Raw genomic sequence first — 26,189 nt, forward strand, 5'->3', positions numbered from 1 at the left:
CTATCGCATAATCAGCCTTCTTTATATCGCACACAAGGTGCTGTCACGCATTTTGTGCGAAAGATTCAAGCACACCGCGAACAGACAGCGTGTGAATTACCAGTGTGGCTTCAGACCTAGGAAATATACACAGCAAGTCGGTTACTTCGGTAGCACGAATAGGAGCTGCCAATTTTTTTTTTCATATAGGGTGATCTTCTGTACGACTTCTGGAACTTGATGCTAGGGAAAGTAATATAAGTTCTGTACTTAACCGGTCAGGACCAATATTATAAAAGAGCGTGCAATTACCAGAGTATGTTGAGCACTTTGATATCCTCGATCTGAACATACGCGCCGTAAGCTCTGCTTACTTACTTGGCACTTAACCGTTTAAATAGGTTTGGCCGTTGGAAAAAGAATAAAATTTCGGATTTGATGGTGAAGAAGGATAAAACGAAGAACATACTCTCATCAAGCAAAGAATCAGCACGTTTAATCTTGGCAACCACGTCACTGTTGGCATCTTTAATTTAAAAATAGTAAAGAATATAGAAAATGATATATACAGAACTTAACCGCTACGAAATAATGTTCTATAAAAGCTTGCAATTACTGGGGTATGACGGATTTGATATAATCGGTCTGAGCACCCGTGCCGCAAGTTCTGCTTACTCCAAACTGGAAAAAATAAGCGGAATGAGAACAAAACGAAGCACCTGCTATCATCAAGCAAAGAGTCAGTGCGTTTTCATTTTGGTAACTACGTCCTTATTAGAAGACACAATATCAAAATATTAAAAGAAACTTGTTTATTTGGGAAGCAGCATTAACACAAACAACAACGTCAGCCTAGTAATCGTACGAAAAATCACTCTTAATATAATAACCAATTCGGACTGAACCGGAATTGGCAAGGCCCTTTCTCGCAAACGAAAATGCAGTCACTTATCGTACCATTCCTGCTATATGATATGGAGGCATGGATGCTGACTACATAAGATAAGACGTCCCTGAGAGTGTTCGAGAGAAAATTTCATCCAACGATTTATCTTCAGAAACCAAAATAGTCCAGTGAATTAAAACAAAGCGGCTACGCTGGCTTTTTCATGTTGTACGAATAAAAAAGAAGATGCTCCTGCCCAGGAGGTATGTATATATGTCGCGACAAGGCCATGGAAGCACACTTCGTCTGGGATCCGCAATCAAAGCGATTTGAGATTCCCAGTCGTTTTCAATTGGCGCAAGCTGGTGCTTTTAAAAGCAAGTAATGCATCGGCTATTCACGGCTAGCTAAGTCTACGACAATACCCCTTAAGCTCTGGCTGCTGCTATGCTATAGATGCCTTCTTTGGAACATGTATATACATACATTTCCCGGACAAAAGAAAATTTCCCCCGATCTTCATTTGATCGCATTGTAAGGTGGTGAGTAGGGCTGCATAATTCAAGCTAAAATATTGTTGTTAAATATCGTTAAAATATGGGAAAGATAAATAACCACATTCGGTAGCCAGAGTACGTCATTCAATGTCATTTTATACGCAAAAACTTATTTTTGCCATTCCTTATGTATATAATTATCATAAATCAGCCTCACCTTATTAATATCGTTCTCGTTCTCTTCCCAGATCACGTTTGCAATACTCAAAAGCAGGGAAGTGCTATTTATGACCGCCTCAAGCTCCACTACCAGTTTTGATATGTTTTTGTATAGCTGTTGTTCATCTTAACAGTATCATGTATGTTTATACATAAGTACATATGTCAAAATAGTTGCACATACCTAAATTACTTTTTGCTTGAATGACTAAATTATTCTAGGCTTTAATTGCGCATCAAATGGAATTTGTAAATTATTACGAATATAATTTAACGAGCCAATAATTCAGCAGTGGAATATAACAATGCTTAATCGAAAGCTAAAACAATAAAAGCACATTCGCAAGCTTTCTATAGAAAATCCCTATTAACTCATACAAATTTACATAAGTAGGTATATATTGTATTATTAAATACCACACCTGTGTTCCCGATTGCAACTGGTAGCTATTATCGCGTATCAGCTCTATAAGATCTAAACTGTAGACTGAAATGTTTGGTGTTTCTAAAATGTCTGTCCTAATTTGTTTAGAAAATTTAGTCCAAAAATATACGAAAGTTGTGTTTTTTTATTTCTAAAAATTGTTTTTTTTAAATTCTTGGTAGGTTTAATTTTCCAGATCTCTCTTATTAAGTGAATTCGTGCCTACCGCTACCGGGTGGTATTCTAATTGAGCTCATGGACACCTGCCCACTTGCAGGTTGGAGAGCAGCGATCGAAGGAAACTGCATTGTTTGGAAGAGTGTTAGGCTGCTGAAAGGTAGCGACTCGAGGCCCTTTGCGGTGAAAGGGTAGCCATAGGAGACAAGAAGGTTTAAGAAAACTGTAACATTGAGTTTGGCGGCGACCTTCTGCCAAAATTAAGGCAAGGCTGTAGTATTTTCTCTTCTTACTAGAAGTTTCTCTTACCTCCATAGAAAAACGGCGAATTGATCCAGGTGGCTGAGGCCTTTGGCCCCAGCTGTGCAAATCCGCCCAGACACTATAATGTGGTGGCTAAACACCACCTTACTCTTAGGGTATGATATTTAATGTTGTTTAAGATTCCAACTGGGTTGTCGCATACATTTTCGTCCAACGGTCATTGTGTTTTACTTCGCAGCAGCGCGTTTTCTTGTTTTTCATTTTTACTAGCACTCAAATATCATATGGCGTATGGTATGAAGTTCATTTGTGCTTTTTTTATAGACATTGATATTGATCATTTCGCGGTCGAAATGGATATACAAATGTTTTAGATGTGAAATAGTTTGGACATTTAATTTCATTCCCTGAAGCTCTTGTATTTTCCGATAAAGAATGGCAGACACATTTCAAATCTCAAATAACCATAAAAGTCACTAAACTATAACGAATTGTTAGAAAAAAAAGAACTAAAAACAAAAACTTGTATTTCATTGGGTCATTGACTTCTATATCAACTTTGTACTTCGCTGATAGCTCAATATTCAAATTACAAGTGCAGATAAGTTGAAAGCTTAAATTCTTGTAAACTGAACTTATTCTCAACGATACACTCGATCTCGCATTGATTGATAAGTGGCACTGACCGACTGTTCATTCACACTTCACTAAGTGACTTATAGACGGAATGTAAGTATATTTCTACCAAAAATCTGATATCACTGCAATTATTCCAAATATCCATTAACTTGGTCTACTTTTGCGTATATACATACATACACTCAATTACGTTAATCTTAATTACAGCAAAGTAACTAGCATAGATGATGACAATTATGCTTTGTAGACTAGATATGAGCATGGGAGTAAATTCCTATACCAATAATTTCGGCTTTCAGCTTTCGAAGCCCGAATGCAGATGCCCTACGTTGTAATATTCTTAAAATATAATGCTTATTCATCATCTCCCTCCTTCAAATGTCCCTCCTTATAGTTTCCTCTCCCTTTGTATTGCTTCTCTTGCTCACCCCACTCTATTTTTATCTACCTTCACATCTCCATCGTTTACCCACACTTTTTACATTTTCTCTCTTTATCCCCTCTTTAGCTTTCGAGCTCTCACAGGCTTCCGAAGAAACTGTCGATTGTACAGATGACATTGTAGCCCCAAGCATTATGTTATGACGTAGTCGTGAGGACAAATGAATTCTGTTGAATATGGGGCTAGAGGTAGCTAGATATAAGACAGAAGCGGTATTGGTGACGTTCATGCGGGCCGTGAATGAGCTAGTCTTAACCATAGGGAAATGTCTAATCATGTCAAATCCTTACTTCAATGATTTAGGAGTTTTCACTGACTCGAAGATAGAGAAATTGAAGACACAGAACACGCAAAGTCTCATTGCCCTCGTTTTTACGGCGGAAGAGTCACTGTATACACATTTTTTGGGACGATGGTTCGTGCCGACAACGAAGTTCAACGAGAACATCCGCTTGCATTTCTAAGCTCGGAGGTAAATTCATTAGAGTCCTCGGCTCCCAGGCATCGCGGAGGTGGAGGTAATAAACAAGATGACTTCCTCGCCAAGCAGGGTGCTTAGCTGTATTGCATGGCCCAGCCCCTTTCTGAGGACATATTCCAGCTCATTGGAAATTATTGCCATTTATCCAATTTGTATCGAACCCAGGCGCCCATCTCGAACAAATCTTTCACTGTTCACAGTTCAAAGTATGTAGTATTAGCAATGTCTCACTTACTCACAACACTATTGATGTCCATTGTGTGATCATAAAAAAAATTGTAATATGAGCTATAATTCAAGTCCAGACTTGAAAACTTCGAAGTGCAAATAAAAATAAGGACAATCAATAGCGCGAAAACACGTTTACCACACGTCTCATACTCACATAATATTGATTTTTATTGGCCATTTGCAATAAGTTTTCTTAATTAGAGCAAAATCGAACAAAGTCATACCAAGAAACTGGAGATAGGAGGTGATGGACGATGATGAAGTTTTGCGATTTTTATAGGCGTCTCAAATGCAATAAAGCATAAGAATTCGAGGTATGTAAAACAGAAATTAACTTTCAAATATGAGATGTTATTTTCTTTGGATAAGCTCTTTAGGTGTCTACTTTAAGGCTCTGCACTTACATCGCTATGTCTGTCATCTTACGGCTAGTTTTATTTTAATGCATGGTAAATGCGGGGTACACGAAGTCAGACATTTTTTTACGGCGACGGCCTAGGCTGCCGGTCATCATTATGATTATTTCCAAAAGGAGGGTTTTCCATTTCTCACCGCCTGCCACCAATCTAGACTTCAGTTTGTAAATACATCCAGCACCTTGTGTCGAAGTTGGCTTTCCTTATTATTAGCTAATATTGTATTGTTAGCCAGCGATAGCTGTGTTTTTAACCTTCCATACCGCTTTTCTACATTTCCTCGTCTTGCTTTAAACGCAGCAACATTTAATTGGTTTCACATTAACCCACTACTCTATTTATGGTCAAAAACGACCGCAACCAACGGTGAGTTATTTCTATTAGCTGCAGCAGCCGCTTGAGCAACAAAGCCCAGTTATTGCCAATTGTTACTGCTATTTTAGTTGAATGCGCATCAACAAACACAATTGGCAATTCAATTTAATTTTAGTAATAAGTTTAATAGAATCGAATTATTATAGATATTTGTTCTAGGAAATAGTTGTACATTAGGCTGCCCCAATTGCCATACAAAAAAAAAAAAAAAAAAAAAAAGAAAATTGGGTTCCATTTATTCAGCGGGATGAAGAAACTTGTTGTCTACTAAGAAATATTATAAATTAATTATTATTTTTTTGTGTAGCAGTTTAAAATGGATCAAATGACGGTCCATTACATAGACAAAGTTTATATAAGAGTCGGCTTTTTTTTGTATATTTGCCAGTCTAGAATATTCAGTGTTTAAGTCTATGAAAAAAAGAGATACCCCTATCTGTGGTAGACTTTCAAATATCTGGTCAGATGCAGTCATTATTCACACTGCTGAGTTAGTTTTCTTTCTATTCCAACTGTCTGTTAGGTCTGAAGAAACACTCAAAATAGTATGCGCTCGAAATGCCAATTTCCAAATGCTTTTTGTTAGAATGAGTTAAAATTTGTTTACCTTAAAAGATTTTTTATACTGGAAACCATACGAATTCTAGAAATTAAAATAATTGAATAAATGACTGAAAACAATATAAATTAATTTAGTGTGAACTACTCAAATAGGTACTTAATTCAATCCACAAGTCTTTCACGTATCAATTCCCGAAAATAACACAAAAAATGGTAAAACTCGGAAAACGCATAAAAACTAAAAAAAAAAATTTATCGATAACTATTCATATTCTCTGGTCTAAGTGTAGTTTAATGTCGAAAAGAGCAATGGGTATCCCAAATTTATAGTCACTCCATTTAACGCTATGCACGACGTCGCTTTCCTGCAGCGGTTTTTACATGAGTCGACTTTTAAGCTGATTTTCGAACGTGAAGCGAATTGATTACTGCGTATAGTTACTTTCAATAATATCTCCGTTAATAATAAGAAAAAGTTATAAAAAGCTTTTTCTTTCAAACTATTTTTTCCGATTCCTGCCTATAAAAGTCTTTACCATTAGCTTTGTTTTTTTTTTTTACATCTATAAACGTTTGCGCTTAAACTTTATATGGATTGCTAAGCGTCAAACTTTAAATACACCTCTGAAATTTGTGCGCATAAAATTAGTACTACTATATTTCAATACGCATTATACTCATTATTATTAGAATATGTGTCTATGTTTCACCTCTTAAAATGGTGCGTGTCCACAATTCATCGCAACTGATTCAGCTATATGTTATACACTATGGCCATCAGAGGGTTGTGTCTCCGCTTTTCGGTACACCCTGTGCTGTAACTAGTTATTTAATCACTGCCGCTACATGGGCCTCCTAAGCATTATCTAAGCGAGGATAAGCGTTTTTTTACAAAAAGGTAGTAAAGTTCACTTACTGCCATTTAGGAATTTTGATGCCAATATATTTCTGTGACATTAATTTGTGCATTAACTTAGAAGCTTATCATGAAAAGTTCAAATTTATACATAAAACAAGATTTAGAACTTGTTTTATGTTCCGAAAATCTAAATGCAATAAATTATAGCCTGACGTGGGATTTTGTTAAAATTCTGAATTGTCTGAAAACTGGAATCTAAATGCAATAAGTTATAGTCTGACGTGGGATTTTGTTAAAATTCTGAATTGTCTGAAAACTGCGAAGGTTTCCACGAAAAGTCACGTTTTCACGTTTAGAAATGCGTTTTCAAGAAAAACCGGTCACAGGTTTTCGAACACGACTCCAACCATTTCGAGGAAAAAAGATTTTCCAAAAGTTCAAAGGTGGCGTAGCCCCTTGAAGTTGGTAGTTGAGACCATTCACACCTATGTGAATATTTCTTCATCTAATTTAGATGATGTAATTTTATAACAGCGTGAAAAAACCCAGTTTTATAATGAGACACCCTATTGTACATACAAGCATACCTATAGTGTATGAAGTGTAATTTATGACAAACAGTTCGTTATAAAAGTGGTTATGGAAGCTATTAGTTCTTTAGAGTTGTCATTAATTTAACACATTTTGTTGATTCTAGTGAATATTATTGTTTTTATGGTTGTGGTTTGGTAAATATTCCTTTAGGAAAATATTGTGAGGTTAAAAGTCTTTTACATTAGAAAATTACTTTTTGTAACGTTGAATAACAGTACAATCTCAACTCGAAAAATTATATTCGAGTTCTATACTATAATTTTTCCGATTTGATAACGAGGTCCCATATTGTTTGCGAACGTTTTGTTTCTTCAGTCTTTTTCAAGTCATTCCCCAAGACTAGAGATTAAAGAATAGGTTTGCTTATCTAAAATTTTTCTTACTTCAGTGTTTTCAGGTAAAATCTCGGGGCATTTAGGTTAGGTCGAACTGGGCTATTAAAAACCAGGACCTACGTTATAAAATAACTCCGTCTTCTTGGCAAATACTAGAAGCTTTGTAGGACCTATGCCTACATGTTCGGGCATTCAGCGTTTCAAATATTTTTTTGAAATGGGGTTGCCACTCGCCAGTAGTTCGGCAACTTCTTCGCATATATTTCTCTACTGAAAAGTTTCCCAGCAATATACAGGAAAAAAGCTAAAGTAGGAGAATCTTAACTTGAAAAATTAATTTTGAAAACAAGTAATTAAAAAAATAATATTTTAAACTTTTTGCTAACGGTATTTGTGGAAATACCATCAACATTAGTCAACACGTCACAGCTTTCCATGTTACGAACTATTTATATTATAGGTATAATAATTGAATGTTTTCCTACTGGGTATTTGCAGGAAATTAAATTTCCACTGACTCTTTGATTTCGACATTTGATGCAATTTGTAATTGTGTTTAATATGAAATTGCAAACTGCAATAAAATATTTATTTGCCTTTGTTGTGAAATATATCAATCGTTTTTTAAATGTCCAGGATGAAGAAAAACTGCAAAAAAAATTGAAATTCGGATACAAAATAAAAAAAATTTTCGTACTGAGTTCTCCGGACGAACCCAAATTTTAAACCATTAATCGGTTTAAGAAATTTTAAAAACTTGTTTGACCTGAATTGGAAACCTCTAAATTTATTAGTTCGTTTTTTATTTTTATTTGTTTAAGATTTTAAACTTATTTCGAAATTCCCAAATTTGTTTTAAAACATACCTCAAAAGCTTAAAAAATCTCAAATTTTAAACTTTTATACATTTTTGGTTTTAAAACAGAACCAACATGTATAAATTTATTGCTGAAAGTGTAAAAGTAACAAATTTCATTAAAGGCCGGCTTTAAAAAGTGTATTTATTTTAAGAGTGTATTTATTTTAAGAGTGAATAAAAGCGAAACTTTTAAAAATATCCGTAAAAGTGGAATAAAAAATAAAAAACGGCAGCTTATCATTTTTCCCTTAAAACACGGGGACATCGTTTTACATATAAAAAATGGACTTATCGTTTTTTTCCATAAGAGGAAGACATACTAGATTATTCAGTTAAAAGTGGAAGCATCATGCTTTTCAGTTAAGGTGAACGTAGGGGGGGGGGCGGCGGGGTGCATCCCCCACAATTTATTTGGAGCTTAAAGTCACCTTCGTCCATGAGCTAAACTGTATCATATATTCTTCAGCCATCCTTTCGGGAACACTTTGCGACTAAATTTGGAATCATTGCGAGACTCTTTCGTAAACAATTTGGAACCATTTCATGACAGTCACAGGATCATGTCAGGATCAATTCAGGACTATTTCTAGATTATTTCAGATCACATTTGGATTAATGTTAGGATCACGTTTGGATTGTTTTTGGAATAATTTCAAGATAATTCCAGGAATGTTTTCGGGTGCATCCCGTCCCGTACTTGCTTAAGTACAAGGACTTTCTTGATTTGTTTACTTTGATTAAAGTGGCGACAAGTTAATGTCAAACAAGGTGTGTGGACATAGCTATACATTTTTTATGGCCGCCCTCTAGTTTATGAACAGTGCTGAAAATCAATGAAATCACAACATTTTATGTGTTATGATATGTTCTATTATAAAGTTGTGATAGCTTAGTGAGTAGAGCGCACCATTGTGATCCAGAGCTCTTCGGTTCGAAGCCAGCCGACGAATCGCATACTTTGCTTGTTTTTTTTTTGGGACCGAAAGTAAAGACCCCTCCGGTTTCAAATTAAAAATCATTTTCACGAAAACCGGTATAATATAAATTTTTAATCATATTTGTTTGGCTCAAATACAGCAGCAGGAAAATAGAAGTGGCAGCTTTTATCAAATTTCGTCAATAATATTTTTTTTTTTCGATATTTTAAGTAAAAAGCTGCTATGGAAATTGTAATTAAAACTATGCAAACCAATCTCAACAACGTTACCGTAAAATTCCAAAAGTTTTGTTTGGGTTTTTTTTTGATTTTTTTGTGTATTGGGTCTTATAGCCCAACCAATTTTACCCTGACAAAGAGCAAAATGTAGGTCTTTCAAATTTGGATAGATTTTTTAAAATTATTTTCCGACGGGTGTTTTAGATTTTCCTCCACACAAAGTGTGTAACTTTTTATCGAAAAAAACCTAAATAAACTTCGAAAAAAAAATTGTCAAAAATCAGTGCGAATTTTTTGAGAGATGTATAACTTGCACTCAAAAAAATAGGTACGAATTCTTCGTACAATTCTGTAGAATCTTCGAATTTTTTCGAAATTGGTTTTTGCTAGGCAAAATCGATTGGACTGCAAAACTGCTTATAAAAAAAATAACAAAATAACTAAATCGTAACTTTCCTAAAATTTTCTTGAATTTTCGATGTTTTTTTTTTCGAAAAGGTTTTTGAGAATGGTTTGCATAGCTATAGTTACAAACTTCATAAAAGTTTTTTCTTAAAATATCGAAAATAAAAAAAGAAGAATTTAACTGACGAAAATTTATTAAAAAATTGCCACTGCATTTTTTTGTTCGCTGCTGTATCTGATATCATCCATATCAATATGGGTCATTCAATATCAATTCACTCAATCAAATAAATGGGTTATGTGCACACAAAAGAATCTACGTTTACCTGCTTATCTTAACTTTTATTGCAGGTAAATTATCTTAAAAAAACATGAATTTTTGAGGTTACTTTGAGATAAAATCTGCACTGATGAAAATGAGACCAGTTACTTGTTAAGCAATATCGGATATACCATTTTACGATACAACAAGCAAAAATTTCGAGACTGGAAAAATCGGATTTCACGAGATTCTCGAATTGGCAGAATTACACGCACTCCATTGTTTTTATCTTGTGGTTTTAAGGAAAATTTGCCTTGTGTTCCAGAAGAAATCGTAAGTTCTACAAAATACTTTCAATCCAGCGATTAAATTGAATGTCGAGAAGCTGCGAGCCTTATAAGTATTTCGAGACTCCAGGATCTCGCGAGAAGCTGATAATCGCTAGAAATGTCTTCTCGAAGCGATTCCAGTAATCGTAAGCTCTAGATACAGCTGTAAACAATTATTGTTGTGCCGCCAATAAGTTTCAAGAAACAGTTCGTTTTGCTTATCTCCAATTTAAGCTGTTATTGCTTATAACAACATCATATTATTTATCAAAACAAGTACATATGTATATATTTTATATCTCGCATCTGTTTTGTATATTGTGCATACAACGGGTCATCTGTTTGCATCAAATTGCTAATGAAATGGCACAAATTGTGTTAATACCGCTTTTCTGAAGAAATCTGATGTGAGTCACTTGGCGACTAATCCATTTAATCCCTTATTAAATAACACGACGCCACTTTTTATACGCTTTGTTAACTAATCATTCTTTGCGGCGGATTATTTTATATTATATTGACTTAAGGTGTCGACAGATAAAAGCGCTGAGGAAGAAAATTAGACTAGCTTAGAACTAGCAGAAAGCTAAATAATTTCGTTACAGTACTGGTCTTAGTTTAATACCCAACCATTGCAAAGTGTGCAATTTCCTTAGCTAGATGTACGAAATTATTAACACATAAAGTTTTTTCGAGTCGAACAAAATCTAAGAATTAATAAATTGTTTGTTTTTTTTTTTTTTTGATTAAATTTAAATTGTAACTTATTTTCTCAATGTATGTTTTTTCATACAAGAAGGAGAACAAGTAAGTTCATGTGTTAAGTTTATAATGTTCATGCTCATTTTAGCTTTTAATATTAAGCATTTTGCAGCATAGGATTCAAAGAAGTGTTTACGCTGGGCCAATTTTCCAAAGTGCGAATCATATGTAACGATTTTACTGCAAATCCTCTTATTTGCAACCTTCTGCTAAGTTCGAATCACTAAACTGTTGAATAAATAACACCACCATTCAGTAATGCAAAATGGTCTTTATTAAAGTACTTCACAATCTACTATTGCTCGACAGATGGCGTGCTTAATCAAAACTGATTATTGCGCCTCTACTGGTGTCGCCTTTTATACTGTTTGGTTTACTCGTTGACATTTCTAGGCGGTTCTGTTCTAGAATCTACTAACTGATTATCTGCTATAAGTTTATCAGCTATAACTACAGATACACAATTTTTATAGCTTGTCTCACAGCTCATACGCGTGTGTTTGGCAGCGACACTTCCACAATTATATTGCAAATCTCAGATAAGATATCTGCATGTGTTGGTGCGTGGCTTCTCCGTTGCGTGTACGTACATATGTGTAGACATAATGACTGAATTATTTATGTAGATACATAATGATTGATACAAGTCACTCTTAGTATCGGCTTAGAGATGACAGTACCCCTTAGTGTTGCTAATATTCCTAGCAATATGTTTTTATTTACCCGCATTCGAACCATTTGCGTTTTATTTACATTACAATATAGCATACATTATATATTTTTAATTAAATCGCTTTCTTTAAATTACAAATAACCATAATTATATCACTATATATACGAAATTCAACAATGACGCACGACTGGTTGTACAAAGATGGCCAGCACTGTACGTAGCAGCTTCTAATTGCTGTTTATATGTATATGTATGTATTACATTTGCATGCATCCACAAATATAATATTAGGGGGACTCATTTAACCTTATAAATGCCTTATAAAGTGTGTAAACGTATAAATTTATCTAGTGCGTAAACGAACTGTCAAATGTTATATGAAAAATCACTTAAACAATTTGTATAAATTTACGCGCACATTTCATGGTGTAGACGCGATAAACTCAAAGGAATGCAACCTTGCAAACATAACAGCCGTCCTTTTCATCAGAAATCTCCAACATCAGCAAGTCACTTATAAGAGTATCTTAGTAAATACGTTTAAGTTTTGATTTTTCACTTATTCTTCGTATTTTTTAATAATGTTTAATTTTGTTTGCCAATAATACAGCTGATCGACAAATACGTTTATCAAAACTATTACTCGGTGCGTTCATATAACAGCGTGTGTAAATGGGGATAATTTTACACCTTATACATTTATATGCTTTAATGAGTCCCCCTATTATTTGTTTTAATTTGAAAACAAACTAATAAAGATAGTGGATGAGGGAAATGAAAACAAAAATAACCAGAATTGCCAATCCTTTTATGAATATTTTCAAAGAATGCAGAGTTTACTTCCAGAATTTTTGACGCTAATATTAAAATACGGACGCATTTAGTCTCATTCTGGTGTTGAAATTTTTATGGAAAATGCCAAATACGAAAATGTTTCCAAAATTCTAAGGGCAAGTTAAGGGCGAAAACTCTATTAAACTGTTTTGGGTTTTGTTTACTTTTTTTTCGAAGCATGCTTTATAGTTTCACATCGAGGTTGAAGTAAGAAAAAAATATACAAAAGTATTGGATCGTTTTGTATGACTTCGCCAATGCCTTGCAAAGCTCATGCAATCGTATGGAAAAACAATTTTTTAGTTTTACAAGAGATTCCTTAGAATAATTCGGAAACAGTCTAATGTGTATATGTACAGTAGGGACTCACTATAAAAAAAAATACTATCTTCGTTATTTCATCGTTTGCTTTCCATTCCCCTTTCTTAACTATTTAACTGCAACAAAAGATAAGCTGATATTAAATTAAAAAATATAAGAGTTCCTATAAATAGGTGCTAAGACTTGATAAACTTTATTCTCGAGTGCGAAAATTATGACATTACAGTGGTGGTCATAGAAAAGAGGCTAACTCATCAGACATTTAAATGTTTTTTTTTTTTGCTCTCCGACTTCTGAGTAAGATTCTTTTGTTTCAAAGACCAAATTCCTTATAATTCTTGAATGCAAATTTTGGTTCAAGGCACAAACAAATTTAAACATTTTGTTCTCATTAAAATTTTTATTATTAACCATTTTCAGTCAACCGATCACAGTACATTCTACTTCTAACTCATTTAAGAAGGCTGAAACAGAAATCAATCAACCGTATGGCACTGAGTTTCTCTAATCAATTGAATGTAACACGATATCAGTTGGCAAAGCTCCGTCTAATCTGTATCTTTCCCAAGGGGGTCGTGTACGGAAAGATTAGCAGATATGACTTAGTAGTCGTCGTTATTAAATCCATTTAAAGAAGTAAGTGCACTGCAACTAAATTGGTGGTCGACATATTGGAAACGAGTACTTAAATGTTTGAGCTTGCTCCAAATAACGAACTGTGTTTCTGTTATACATATGCCTCTTGCAATGTGACATTATAAAGGATAAGCAGCTTAATTTACGATTCTGACTATAAAAATTTGAGTCACAGAGTTCCTGAATAGAGATGTAAATTGTTGGTCAGACTGCTAACAACGCTGATTTTGTAGTGAATGTACCGTTAAATGCTCATTTCGATGCCAGGGGGTTTTAAAATCTCAGGTGTGACAGTAACTTTCGGTGGATTATATTGAGTTTTACAGCATTTCACACCACATCAGGCAGCGTCACGGATTGATCACATTTCCAAGTCAAATTAAAGGGCATCTTCATAAGCCTAAAGACCAACGCGGCACACGCCATAAACGGAGCGAAATGAATGCAGCTAAATAATAAATCGACTTGCCTAGAGAGACTCGAGTCATCAAGTTCAAATTCATTTTTAATACTTATCTCTTCAGAGCCAATTCAGATATAGCTAGAGAACCAGCACGATACGAACTATCTTTTTCCGTGATCAATGGAATACAGTTTTGTATCGCCAAACCTGAGAAATGCACAAGTTTCTTAGCTCATAGATGATCTCATTTTGTTAGCGGAACTTTGAAGCCGTGCTTTAATGTATAGTTTTAACTTACGGCATTCTTTATCAGGTCGAAGAGAAACAGTAACTAACTAAGTAGACTACAGGAAAAATCGACATGTGTTCCTGGCAAAATTGCACATGGGATGCAGGAAAATTGTAATTTTTATTGAACCGGTTAATTTTATGAAACCGGCTACGTTTGTGAACTGGTTACCCGGTTTTATACCTTCTATAATTTGAAAGCTTTTGATTTGTTATAAGTAACCAGATACTTTCTTCTAACAGTTTTAGAAGCCTGAATTATTTTTAAGGATTTCTCTTTTGGAAAACCGGTTAGTTATTTGCAACCGATTGATTTATTGCAACCGTTTTCTGTTTTGAAACGATTATTTTTTGCAACCGGTCGCCTTTTAAAACAGTTAACTTTAATGAAAGCTTTGTCCTTACTTTTGGGAAATCTGTTATATTTTGAGAACTTTACTATTGAAGCAACGGTTACTTATTTGGAACCGTTAACTTTCTAACATTCTAAACCACTTCGAAAACTTCGACTTTTTCAAAACTAGTAACGTTTTTAAAATGTATTTCTTTTTTCAAGTTGGTGGAATTTTTTAGAGGATTCCACAAAAACAATTGGAATTTTATGAAGCTCTCCTATGCTTGGAAATTGGAACTTTATCTTAGCATTAATAGAACATACTAATTCCAAAAGTAGAAAATGTATACATTGAATTTTTTAACGCATTCCCAATATTTTGTACCTGCGCTGTATGTACAGCAGCGAACAAAAAAATAGCAGTAGTAATCAAATTTTGCCAATTAAACTCCTATGTTTATTTCGTTTGGTTAAGAAAAATCTTAATAATTTTGTACCTGGATCTACGCAAAGCAATCATAAAAACGTTTTCGAATTAATTTAGTTCCAAAAGCACAAAATTTATACACAAATTTATTGAATTTTTTAACGCATTCCCAATATTTTGTACCTGCGGTGTATGTACGGCAGCGAACAAAAAAATAGAGTAGGCAACTTTTGTCAAATTTCGCCAATTAAATTCCTCTTTTTTTATTTCACATAAAGAAAAACTTATTAATTTTGTAACTGGAACTATGCAAATTTTAAAATTTAAGAAAATTTTACAAAATTTTCAAACTTTTTATTAATTATTATTTTCTGAATTTTTTTAAGTATGTGCAATCACTTTTGGCTTGACAAAGTTAAAGTTATGGGTGTTTAAAAACTTGCACTGACTTTTGACATTTTTTCCCAAAGAATGTTTAAAATTGTCTTCTATGAGAAAGGCACATAGCTTTATTTTTTATATAGAAGAAAATCTGAAACACCCTTCGGAAAAAAATCGTCAACAATCAATGCGAATTTTAAGAGAAATAAAATTTTTATCTTGTTAGACTAAAATCGATTGAGCTACAAAACTGCATTTTTTGTTAAATCAGAAAATTCACAATAAAAAAATAAAAATTTTCGTAAAATTGTCTCGAATTTTCCAATTTTTTCCAAAACGTTTTTTAATTTGGTTTACTTAGTTTCAGTTGCAAAATTCGTAGCAGTTTTTAATTACACTCTCCAAAATAAACAAACAATTTATGTGATGAAATTTGAAAAAAATTATCACTGCTACTTTCTTATGCGCTACTATAGCTAAGTCAATTATCGCAATTAAATGTAAAAAATTTAAAATCATATATTTCTTTCAGATTTCTTTACATAATTTGCGCTGACAGTTTAGTTCTTGGCACTAAAACAAAAAAAAATCGAATTTATTTGACAATTAACCAATTATGTGCCAACATATACAAATGAAGCTTACTTACCTCAATTTATTACAGCTTTTCACCGAATATTTTAGCAGGTAAGCAAAATGTTTGTAAGTTAATCCAAAATTGAGCTTTACTAAAAAGTAATTTCAAATGCACAAAAGGAAACGCATATCCGGCATAAATATTTTAAAACAAAATATATGTTAAATTGGGGGTAAATCAACAAAAAGTTGATAAGTTTGGTTAATACAAAAATACTTCTTTATTTGCTTGTCTTATGTTGGCACTTTTCGTTAACAATTTTTGTACGTTTTTGGTATTTTTTGTTTTCTCACTTACTACTTTGTCGTATTTCTTGTTTGTTTTTTTTTTTCTTATATTGCTTATTATTTGTTTGGCTTCTTTCACAGTCAAAACACGCACCAGCCAAATTAAATAATGTGGCTAATTGTTGTTAACTGGTCTTTTGTATAATCACAGAATTTTTTCTTGCTTTTGTTGTTAACAACAATTTAGTAGTACAGCCAATGACTTTGAATTTTAATAAGCGTGAAACTATTTCAATACAATTTTTTAAACAATGCTCACTGTCACAGTAAATATGTACTACGAAGCGCGCTTTGAGCAACGCAAAATATTTTTAATAATTCTTTTTTTAGTTTTGTAATGCGAAGCTCTGTTATATTTACACTTTTTATAAACAAATTGATTAAAATTTGTTTTTGTTTATTTTAAAAATTAAGTTTCGTTTACAACTTTTCTTTTAAGTTCGGATTTCACAAAAAATCGCACTTAATTTATTTTTATTTTGTTTACTTCAGTTAACCCCACACGTCTGCTCGCACCCGTCTTTTTCCAATGACTTGATACACCTCAGTTGACTACGATCATTTCGTATCTGGTTTGTGCTCTCTTCTAGAATATCTTTTAAAAATTTTTTTAACCTTCACATGCGCACACGTCTACGTTGTTGTGCGAGTGAATCGCTTTTGTTGTTAATTACAAAAAACCATAACGACACCCAATAACGCCTGCCCAAAGATTTCAGGTAATTTGCTCAATTCGAGTTAATACAAATGAGTCAAGAATGAGTTCAGTTATTTATGTGAGAGCATAAAAAAAATTGAGAATGTCTTACAAACTGGTGACGCATACGCGCATACGCTTTAAGTGACTAAGTCAACGAAATGTATCACATTCCTCACATTCCATTAACTAAAGGCTCCATTACTGATACTTAGCATAGACTTGACTTGGCTTGCGAACTGTCACTTACAGTTCTGTTAAATTAACATTGCATGTTTCTGATTACTCAAGACTTTACTTGACTTAGAAGTCTGTTGAATTTTGATTTTCTATGTAAGTTCTAAGTGACGTTTACATTTTGAGATGCCATTTGTTTGTTTCCATTTCATTTTGACATTTTGTCATACAAATTGACATTTATTTAAAAATAAATTTCAACGCTGATTATGATGCCAGATTTTATGCGCCAAGTGGAGTATAATCGTGGCTAAGTTGCCAAGTTTACGCCAAGTCAAGTCAAGTCTATGCTAAGTATCAGTAATGGAGCCTTAAGTGACTATTGTCTTATGTCGCACAGTGTAACATTTTTATATTTTTCTCGATGAAAATCAAATAATATAGGTGTGAAATAAGGCAGCTAATACAATAAGTATTTTTATACATTTAATGTTAAAAGTCAAAGGTTTTCCGAGATCTGAGAGCTTCTTGCTAGACGCAAGCGATTTCACTAAAGACAAAGATGCAATTGCGCTGACCCGATATTCTATGACATTAAACACTTCAACATGTCGTCTCTCAACTCTAGACCCATTTTATAGCTGAGAAAGCGGAAATTTCGGCACGAATGCTGATAATGTTGTTGTTATAACCTCAAATAGAATTCCCGACTAGGGGTGTGTTACAGATGTGAGCGGTTAACGGATATAAGTCCGGTGAATTTCTGTACGAGACTCGTTCGGTTTAGGTCTGATGCACAAACCATCTTTTACAGTACCAAAATGAATAAAATCGCAAGATACGGAGTCTTAAAAAACCGCGTCTAGTATCGAATGGCTCGGATCCTTTTCAATGTTGATGGAACTTAAGATGTTGGTCAACGTCATTTGGTTTGCTTGTCGATTATATTTTCTTGCAGGAAGTTGGTTGCGAGTTGAGCAACAACTAATCTAGTATTTACCGTCATTCTAAATGCATATATCCAGGCAGATTATGCGTAGGTACCGAGATGCCGCTCACGTATTCTGAAATGAGCTTACTTATTTTGGGAAACCAGTTTTGTTGACTTCAGTCCAAATATGCCTTGGCAGAATTCGAGACCATAGTTTTATAACCTACCAGTCAATGCCTATGTGCCACAGGCCGTTAATTATGCTTTGGTCCCTTAATTAGAGATGAAATATCTAAGGCAAGGGCAAAAGTCTTGCGTATGATCCGATTTCTATCTTTATTTCGTGGGTTGGGCTTATATTTGTTGAACGAACGACACTAAAAATATGTTTTATTTTAAGAGTAAATAAAAGATTAACTTTTAAACATATCCATAAATACCAAATAAAATAAACAGTTCAGTAAAAATGAGAGAAAAAAAATTACACGGCAGTCCAATTTTAAATGAACTTTTTTGTATTTCGTTTTCACGGATATTTTTATACGTATTTTTTTTATTAACTGCTGAAATAAACTCATTTTAAATCCCGGCCGGATATCCTTAAACTAATTTCGACTACTGTATACTGGTAACATTTTAATGTGAACTCGTCGAAATTCCTAGATCTCCACTCACTTAATCGTTATACAAATATATATGGTTGGAGCTTATTATTGTCATAAGGCATGAAACAAATTGATTATTGGAGTAAAAAAGGCTGTATATGGACCTTAACATGAAAAAAAAATTAGTCAAGAAATTCAAAGGAAAGTCACTCTTGTCAGCAAGAGTAACTTTGGACCTAGAAGGCAAATGAGACATAAATTCCGCTCTGGGAAAGCAACAAAAATAAGCTTATAAGCCTCTCACCCTACTTTTTGACGTATGGCTTTGAAAAATGTGGGCTAGAAAGGAGTTGGAATGGCAATTGAAGTAAACAAGATAAAAGTTCTAAGTATGTCCCATATACATACATTCCGATTCGATAGCAGATAGATAGTACTTTTAATGATTTAGGACAAAAGAGGTCATCACGACTACATCTCCCAAGACGCTCCCTATCAAACCGTTACGTGCTAAGAGATGTGCAATCAGAACTGCCACTGGATGTCTTCTTTTTACCCCCGAACACCACCTTCATAGTCAAGCTAAAGAGCTCATCATTAAAGATCACTATGAAATGCTGAACAGGCAGTTTTTGCTAAACTGGCACAAACCAGGGCATCCCAGCAAACAACTGCTTGATATAAATTAGCCTCCACGGCGGTTAAGGGAACATCTGAAGCATTATGATTAGATCCGGCACCTGCCAACACAGCCGTTTGATTCAGATAAGCATAAGCAGGCCCTAAGTCAAATCCGCGCAGAATCAGTAAACGCTTTTGGCAGTATGCGCCCGCTGAACCCTGTTATTAATATGCAATATCCTACCCTTGCAGAAGAAGAAAGCACACTACCAAGGGAGACACGAGTCACCCTGGCCCAACTTCGTTCTGGATACTGTAACAGGTTAAACTCTAATCTCCCCAGAATCAACCCTGACATACGTAATGTATGTCCTACTTGGTATGTGTCCTCATATGACACCAATCATTTTTTCAAGTGTATTGTGGAATCTACGCCTTTAATACAAATCCCCCTATGGTCCGCCCCTCTTGAAACTGCCAGTTTTCTTGGACTCCCGTTACAGGACTTTGATGACAATTTGTGAGTGGTCGTGCTCATTGAATAGTGCGAAGCACTGCTAAATCAACAACAGCAGATGCTCAACATCTTCTTATTTGTAAACCGGCATTTGATGATGATGGTGCTGATGATGATATCTGTGAATCAAACATCCACTTCCAACACCCTTGGACTCATAATTGATCTTTTATAAAAAATATTTAATGTTGGTAAAGTAAAACTTGAAATAGCACACTGTTGTCGACATACAATAAACCGGCTTACTTCTTCACTCAAACATTTTGCCGGCCAGATAGCGCCGCTCAGCAACTCAACAACTCAGTAACTCAAGATAGCAACTACTTTGAGTGCGAATGCTTTATCACTGAAGCCGTTCAGCTACCTCTGTTTCCATAGCAAATATTGAGTCACTCGAAACAGCTGTGCAGTAGAATGAACAAAAAAGAAACAGAAAAAACAATTGTCATAGGGCAGCACACCGGTCTTTCTAATTGATTTGAATTGTTTGTAGTGGTGTGGCATGGTACGTTATTGGTTTTTATGTTGTTGTTTTTGTTTGAGCTGTCGTGTGTTCATAAAGTTATGCAGCTGCTGTTTGTTGTCAAACGTTCAAATACGCTTCATGGTGCTCACGATTCCTTCAACCCGCAGAACGCTCCATTTGGTAGAAGTTATTATTGTTCTGCAATATTGTTGTTGTTCTTGTTATTTATGCATTTGCTTATAAGTGACTCGTTCTACATAATGCAGCACATTATTAGTTTGTGTGTTACACACACACACACTCAAATATGATCGCTGATGAATAAATTCCATTTATGTCGTCTAATAAATTTACTTCCGATTGCCAGCTCATCTGAGTTTGAGTGTTTTTTTTTTTTTGTTAATGGCTCGGATATTTGTATGTACGTAGGTTTATGTGAAAGACTTTTGCCGTTGCAGTGCAGTAGCACCAAACATTATTTTCAACTGCCATTTACGCTTGATTGTTGTTGAGTTTGCGCACACGCTCACGGCGCCGAAAAACATCCCTTCTTCTTGAGGAACCCATCACAGAACCGACAGACACCTTTGGCTGAGCGCGATGTTGTACATTATGGTTAGATGCGATAGTAGTGCACATCTGCCATCAAAGCGGACGGTAACGTTCACCAGATGATCAGAGCACACACACGAACATATGTATGTATGTACATTAATAATTAAGCACACATACACATACACGTCAAAGTCACTATCAGCTCTAAATATTGCTCATACGAAATAATAGCCACCGGCGCGCATGCGTAATTAACATCGCCTTTGTTTTACGTGTTTGTTTTGTTGTTGTTGTTTGTCAAGGGATGATAAGGGAGCGATAAGTGCTTAAGTTTATATCTCATGTTGGCAGTGGGCGCTATGTTCCAAGGGTGATTTATAAATAACGTTTATTTTGTATTTTTTTTTATTTTAAATTTTTTTGTTAGTTCGTGTGGTGACGCAGACTTATATGTGGTTGCTTTTATCCGATTCATCACGCTGTTGTTGTGGCTGTAGCTCAGCTGCTGGAAATGTTTATTATAATTTTTATTCGATTTTGATTTTATATGTGATGTTTTGAAAATGTGTAACCGATTTTGTAGGAAATGTACATACATACATATCTCTTTGAAAAATGTTTGCTGCACAGAGCCACAAGTGCTTCCAGAACTTGTTGGAACATTGAACAAAAAACTCCTGTCAAAAACTGAGACCTATTTTATAAAAGAACTCCGCCCACTTCGCAAATAACTACGTAAATTTTCCAGCCTACCTACTGCTAGATGCCATTCTCAATAGCTTGAGCCTTTATCAGGCGAGCCCACAACACGAGCACAGTAAAGCCATATACAAATGCTTAACAGTTGCATCCCGTGGACCTTATTTATGTTCATATGAGACCAAAAGCTAAAGCCCGGTAAGAATGCCCATCGTGAGCCTACAGTCTCTACTTTTTAGTGATAAGATGGAGTTTATTAGTTTGATATCACAAGACTTGCATATGATCATTGGTTCCACGCCATTCGTTTTCGGTGGATTATGACCAATTTTTTTAGTCCTTTTTTGCATCCTAACACATTTTCAGTTGCTGTGGTATGTGAGGCTATTATAAGCTTGAAACAGTCAGTGTAAACAAATAATAATAATACTTGGCGTGATTTACTTCCGAAGAGATTTAGGCAGAGTTTGTCTTCCGATTTGTACCGAGCGGCTTTTTGATTTTTCCAACAAGTTGGCTACACGAGACCTATATGTTTTTTGCCGACAACGAACACAGCTGCAACGAAGATTAATTTCCACCGCTAAGCTTTTCATTGCTGAAATACACCGGAGTGTTTGCCAAATGACTGCCGAGGGGCAACTACGCATAAGAAACATTTTTCTGATTGATACGACTTATTTCTAAATTTTTGATTTTGTTTTGCCTGGACTTGAACCCAAGACTTTCAGTTTGGTGGGCAAGATGCCGGGTTGGATTTCAAAGCTCTCGATGTACATAGTAGTATATCGTCATCAATTACAGGACGAACAGACTACCTAATTCCGTATCTGCGCTTCGAAGGAGCTCTTATAGCCACAATAAGGGTAATGGTTTGCGCAATGGAGCCCAAATGGATGAAGACGCGATAGACGTCCACACCGACGGCTCCAAAGTAGCGAAAGGTGTAGGGTCTGCGGTATACTATGCTGATTTGAAAATATACAGATCTTACAAGCTGCCAGATCACTGTAGCATTTTTAGTAGGAGCCGTAACCACAGCAGTGTCAGCTTTAATATTGACAGCTAAGCAGCAATTAAGACAATAATCTCGAATAGAACAGCATCTAAATGTGCGTTAGAGTAAAAAATCCCTATAAGGAATCGGCGCAGGGAAAAGCATACATACATCTTTATTGGCTCCCAGGGCATATATGAATAGCTTTGAATGAAAAAGCGAATGAACTGGCTAAAAAGGGCGCATCCCGTGAAGCTTTCTCCGTACACGTCCCAATTAGATTGGAAGAGATTAAGAGAAGGTGAGAGACGAACATGATCGACCAGGAGGGAAAGGTGTGGATCCAAGCGCGTGGCTGCAAAGTCTCGAAGGTCATGAGTAGGTCTTATAACCTTAGACTAACAACGTTACTCCTATCATTAAAAAGAAAGACTGTAGACTCATGACGGGTATTCTGGCTGAACACTGCTTTCTGGCGTCATAATAAGGCTTAGCCAATGATGGCAGATGTAGGAAGTACGGGTTCGAGAAGGAAACGATCGAGCCCGTTTTGTGCTCGTGCCCTGAGCTTGCCAGGTTAAGAAGTGACGTAGCTGTCAGATCTAGAAACAGCAAGTGCCATAGGCCCCAGAAAGCTTCTAGCATTTGCCAAAATGACGGAGTAATTTTGTAACGTAGGCTCTGGTTTTTGATAGGGCTTTTCATTTTGGTCGTTTAACAAACTTCTAAAGTCATTCTATCTATGTGAGGTCCTCATGGTCTGTCCAGTTCAACCTCACTCAGAATTGGTTTAATTCCTGACTATTATGATTATTCACCGGTAGACACATAAATTGCTTTATAGAAAGTATTTTTCTCAGTAACAGTTAAATTTTTCGTTAAGTTTATATTTTGGGGCACTGATATACCCATTGGTATGACAATGACCTAAATAATATAAAACATAAAAATTTTAATCACTTTCGATATCCAACAATGTGACTTTTTTACAATTTCAGACAAAGCTAATTACTAAAATTTTGTTTGCTTTGTTTTATCGCCCCAATGGAATTTCGATTGAATGCATTTTTTCCTCCCTAAAAAGATAAGAAGCAAATTTGAATAATTTAACACTTGTGTCAATAAGAATTAAAGAGACATATGGGGTAAAGTATATGAACCGTTCCACTTAAAAAGCTTCATCGCTTCGATTTGAATGAAATTTGGAAAAATTGCTGTACTATATAGTAGTATTAATTTCACTTAAGCTCGCTCCTAAATTTTTGATGGTTACGGAGATATAAGCGTCTGAATTCTAAATTTTTTTGTAATTGGCTTTCTAAGAAAAAATGAACAAAGCGGTTTCTTAAGTATTTTTGCCATTCTTTTCGAATATAAATATACAAAAATTTGTTAGAAAAATTTTAGTAAAAATTGTATTAAAAAAATTTTTTTTTAAATTTTTTTCAAAGAGGGGCATTTTTCATATTTCTATTTTTAAATAAAAGTTTGATATTTTTCCTTTAAAATGATACCTATTTTATTTTGGCATGCGAAAATTCCTTCAATAATTTTTAAAATGTCTTTAAAATCAGTTCTTGAAGATTTTTCTATATCTTTATCTTCAAGAACTGATTTTAAAGACATTTTAAAAATTATTGTATTAAAGAAATTTTCGCATGCCAAAATAAAATAGGTGTCATTTTAAAGGAAAAATATCATGCTTTTATTAAAAAATAAAAATATGAAAAATGCCCCTCTTTGAAAAAAATTAAAAAAAAAAATTTTTTTGTAATACTATTTTTACTAAAATTTTTAAAAAAAAATTTTTTATATTTATATTCGAAAAGAATGGAAAAAATACTTTAAAAACCGTTCTATTCATTTCTTCTTAGGAAGCCAATTACAGGACTTATGATTTATAGAAAAAAGGCTTCCACAAAAAAAAATTGAGAATTCAGACGCTTATATCTCGGTAACCATCCAAAATTTGGGAGCGAGCTTAAGTGAAATTAACACTACTATATAGCACAGCATTTCATTTCATTCAAATCGAAGCGATGAAGCTTTTTAAGTGGAACGGTTGATATACTTTACCCCATATGTATGTAGATATTTAACTGTTTATACGACGATAAGATAAAAAGTATTTATTTAAACTTACATATCGACTGGTTTCTGTCTCAACCACGTAATGGCAAAATGTCAAGTTTTCAGGGGCAGCAAAAAACTAATTTTTTGTTTATATATTAATGTATTTGATTATTAGAATATTTAGAAATGTAAAATAGAGTCTCTTGACCTTAATTATCAAAAAAAAACTGAAATATTTCAAAGATGTGACGTTTTTATTATTTAGTATGTACTTACGAGGTTCTTGTTCTTGCAAAACTTAAAAATATACACGGATATACTTGGTTTCAGCTCTTATATTTTTTGCAATGCTGCACAACGACTTCTTGTAATATTACGTGACTCCGTTAAAATTATGTACGAAAATAAAAGTTTTTTTTTTTAAAACGACAAAAACAAAACTAAATAGCTTTCTTAAATATCTTATACATTCGATACGTATAGTATGAAGTAAATATTTTTTATAAAATGCAAAACGCATGTTCATGAAGAGTAGTGGCATAATTGATCGTAAAAAGAGTGATAATCCCTTGGAATGAACGCCTTAAAACTTTGTAAATCTCGGAACTTTTTTAAAGGCAGCTTCAATAGTTGCTCATAAAGGTTGGAACTTTTTCCATTTTCATTCGTTGTGGTAATTTTACCCAGTTATCATCATAATCAAGTTTATAAAAACTTCCAAATGAGGTATGCTTTAAACATTTAATATCTGTGACGTAAGGGTCGCCTGATTTTAGTCCTGGTCTAATAGATTTGTAAAAATTTAAATCAGAATATTTTTTAGAAAATTTATGTCCAACATAATGAACGCTATAAGGCCCATGGCTCGTTCGTGCTTCCTTTATAAGCTTGACAAAATCTGCTGTCCTTATTTTTCTTTCTTTTCTCGATATTAGCATGAACGGAGTCGCATTCCATTTGAGTGTGACCAACGGCCATGTATTTCTGCTATACTTTGGTGTTGTACTTCTTTGCAAAATGTATTAATGCATTTGATAAAGTTACGTTTCTATTTTGTGCACCGCAGCCATCACTAAACATGCTTATAGGAATATGGTTTTCAGTTACTTCAGTTTCTAAAAAATGTAATATACAAGACGTAAAAACGTTAGCATCCATTGCACCTTCACCTTCGTGCCATACGTAGCAAACTACTTTCGAATTTTTTAAATTATAAATTGTGAACTGGTGACAGGCTAACTTCTGTTTAAAGTATTGGGCTCCTGCAACTATAGATGTGATCATTTGAACATCCTGAACATCCAACGTGAAGCAAGGAATTTCTCCTTTAATTGCTCTTCTTTTATCTTCTTCTTTTTCTTTTCGAGCTCGATCTTTTAATCTCAAATGTGTTTGAAAAGTTCTCTCATCAATATGCTAATTTTTATAAGGATAACATATATTGCATTGGTCTTTTTTGGTTTATAAAGTCCGATATT

At 34.3% G+C, this 26,189-nt stretch overlaps 2 protein-coding genes across 2 annotated transcripts in view; one reads left to right on the forward strand and one right to left on the reverse strand.

Moving 5' to 3' along the window:
* insc (inscuteable) overlaps nt 1–17,017 on the reverse strand; it is a 94,851-nt gene extending 77,834 nt beyond the window's left edge. Inside the window, exon 1 of the mRNA XM_067775276.1 lies at nt 16,099–17,017. The gene's annotated coding sequence lies outside the window, so the exon portion shown is untranslated. The remainder of the gene's footprint in view (nt 1–16,098) is intronic.
* Nucleotides 1–26,189, forward strand: part of Ipk1 (Inositol phosphate kinase 1) — a 397,587-nt gene that overhangs the window by 2,929 nt on the left and 368,469 nt on the right. The window contains exon 2 of the mRNA XM_067775279.1: nt 15,982–16,136. The gene's annotated coding sequence lies outside the window, so the exon portion shown is untranslated. The remainder of the gene's footprint in view (nt 1–15,981; nt 16,137–26,189) is intronic.

This window comes from Eurosta solidaginis, chromosome 3 (assembly GCF_040869045.1).
Source record: "Eurosta solidaginis isolate ZX-2024a chromosome 3, ASM4086904v1, whole genome shotgun sequence".
In the NCBI taxonomy this organism is placed as follows: Eukaryota; Metazoa; Arthropoda; class Insecta; order Diptera; family Tephritidae; genus Eurosta; species Eurosta solidaginis.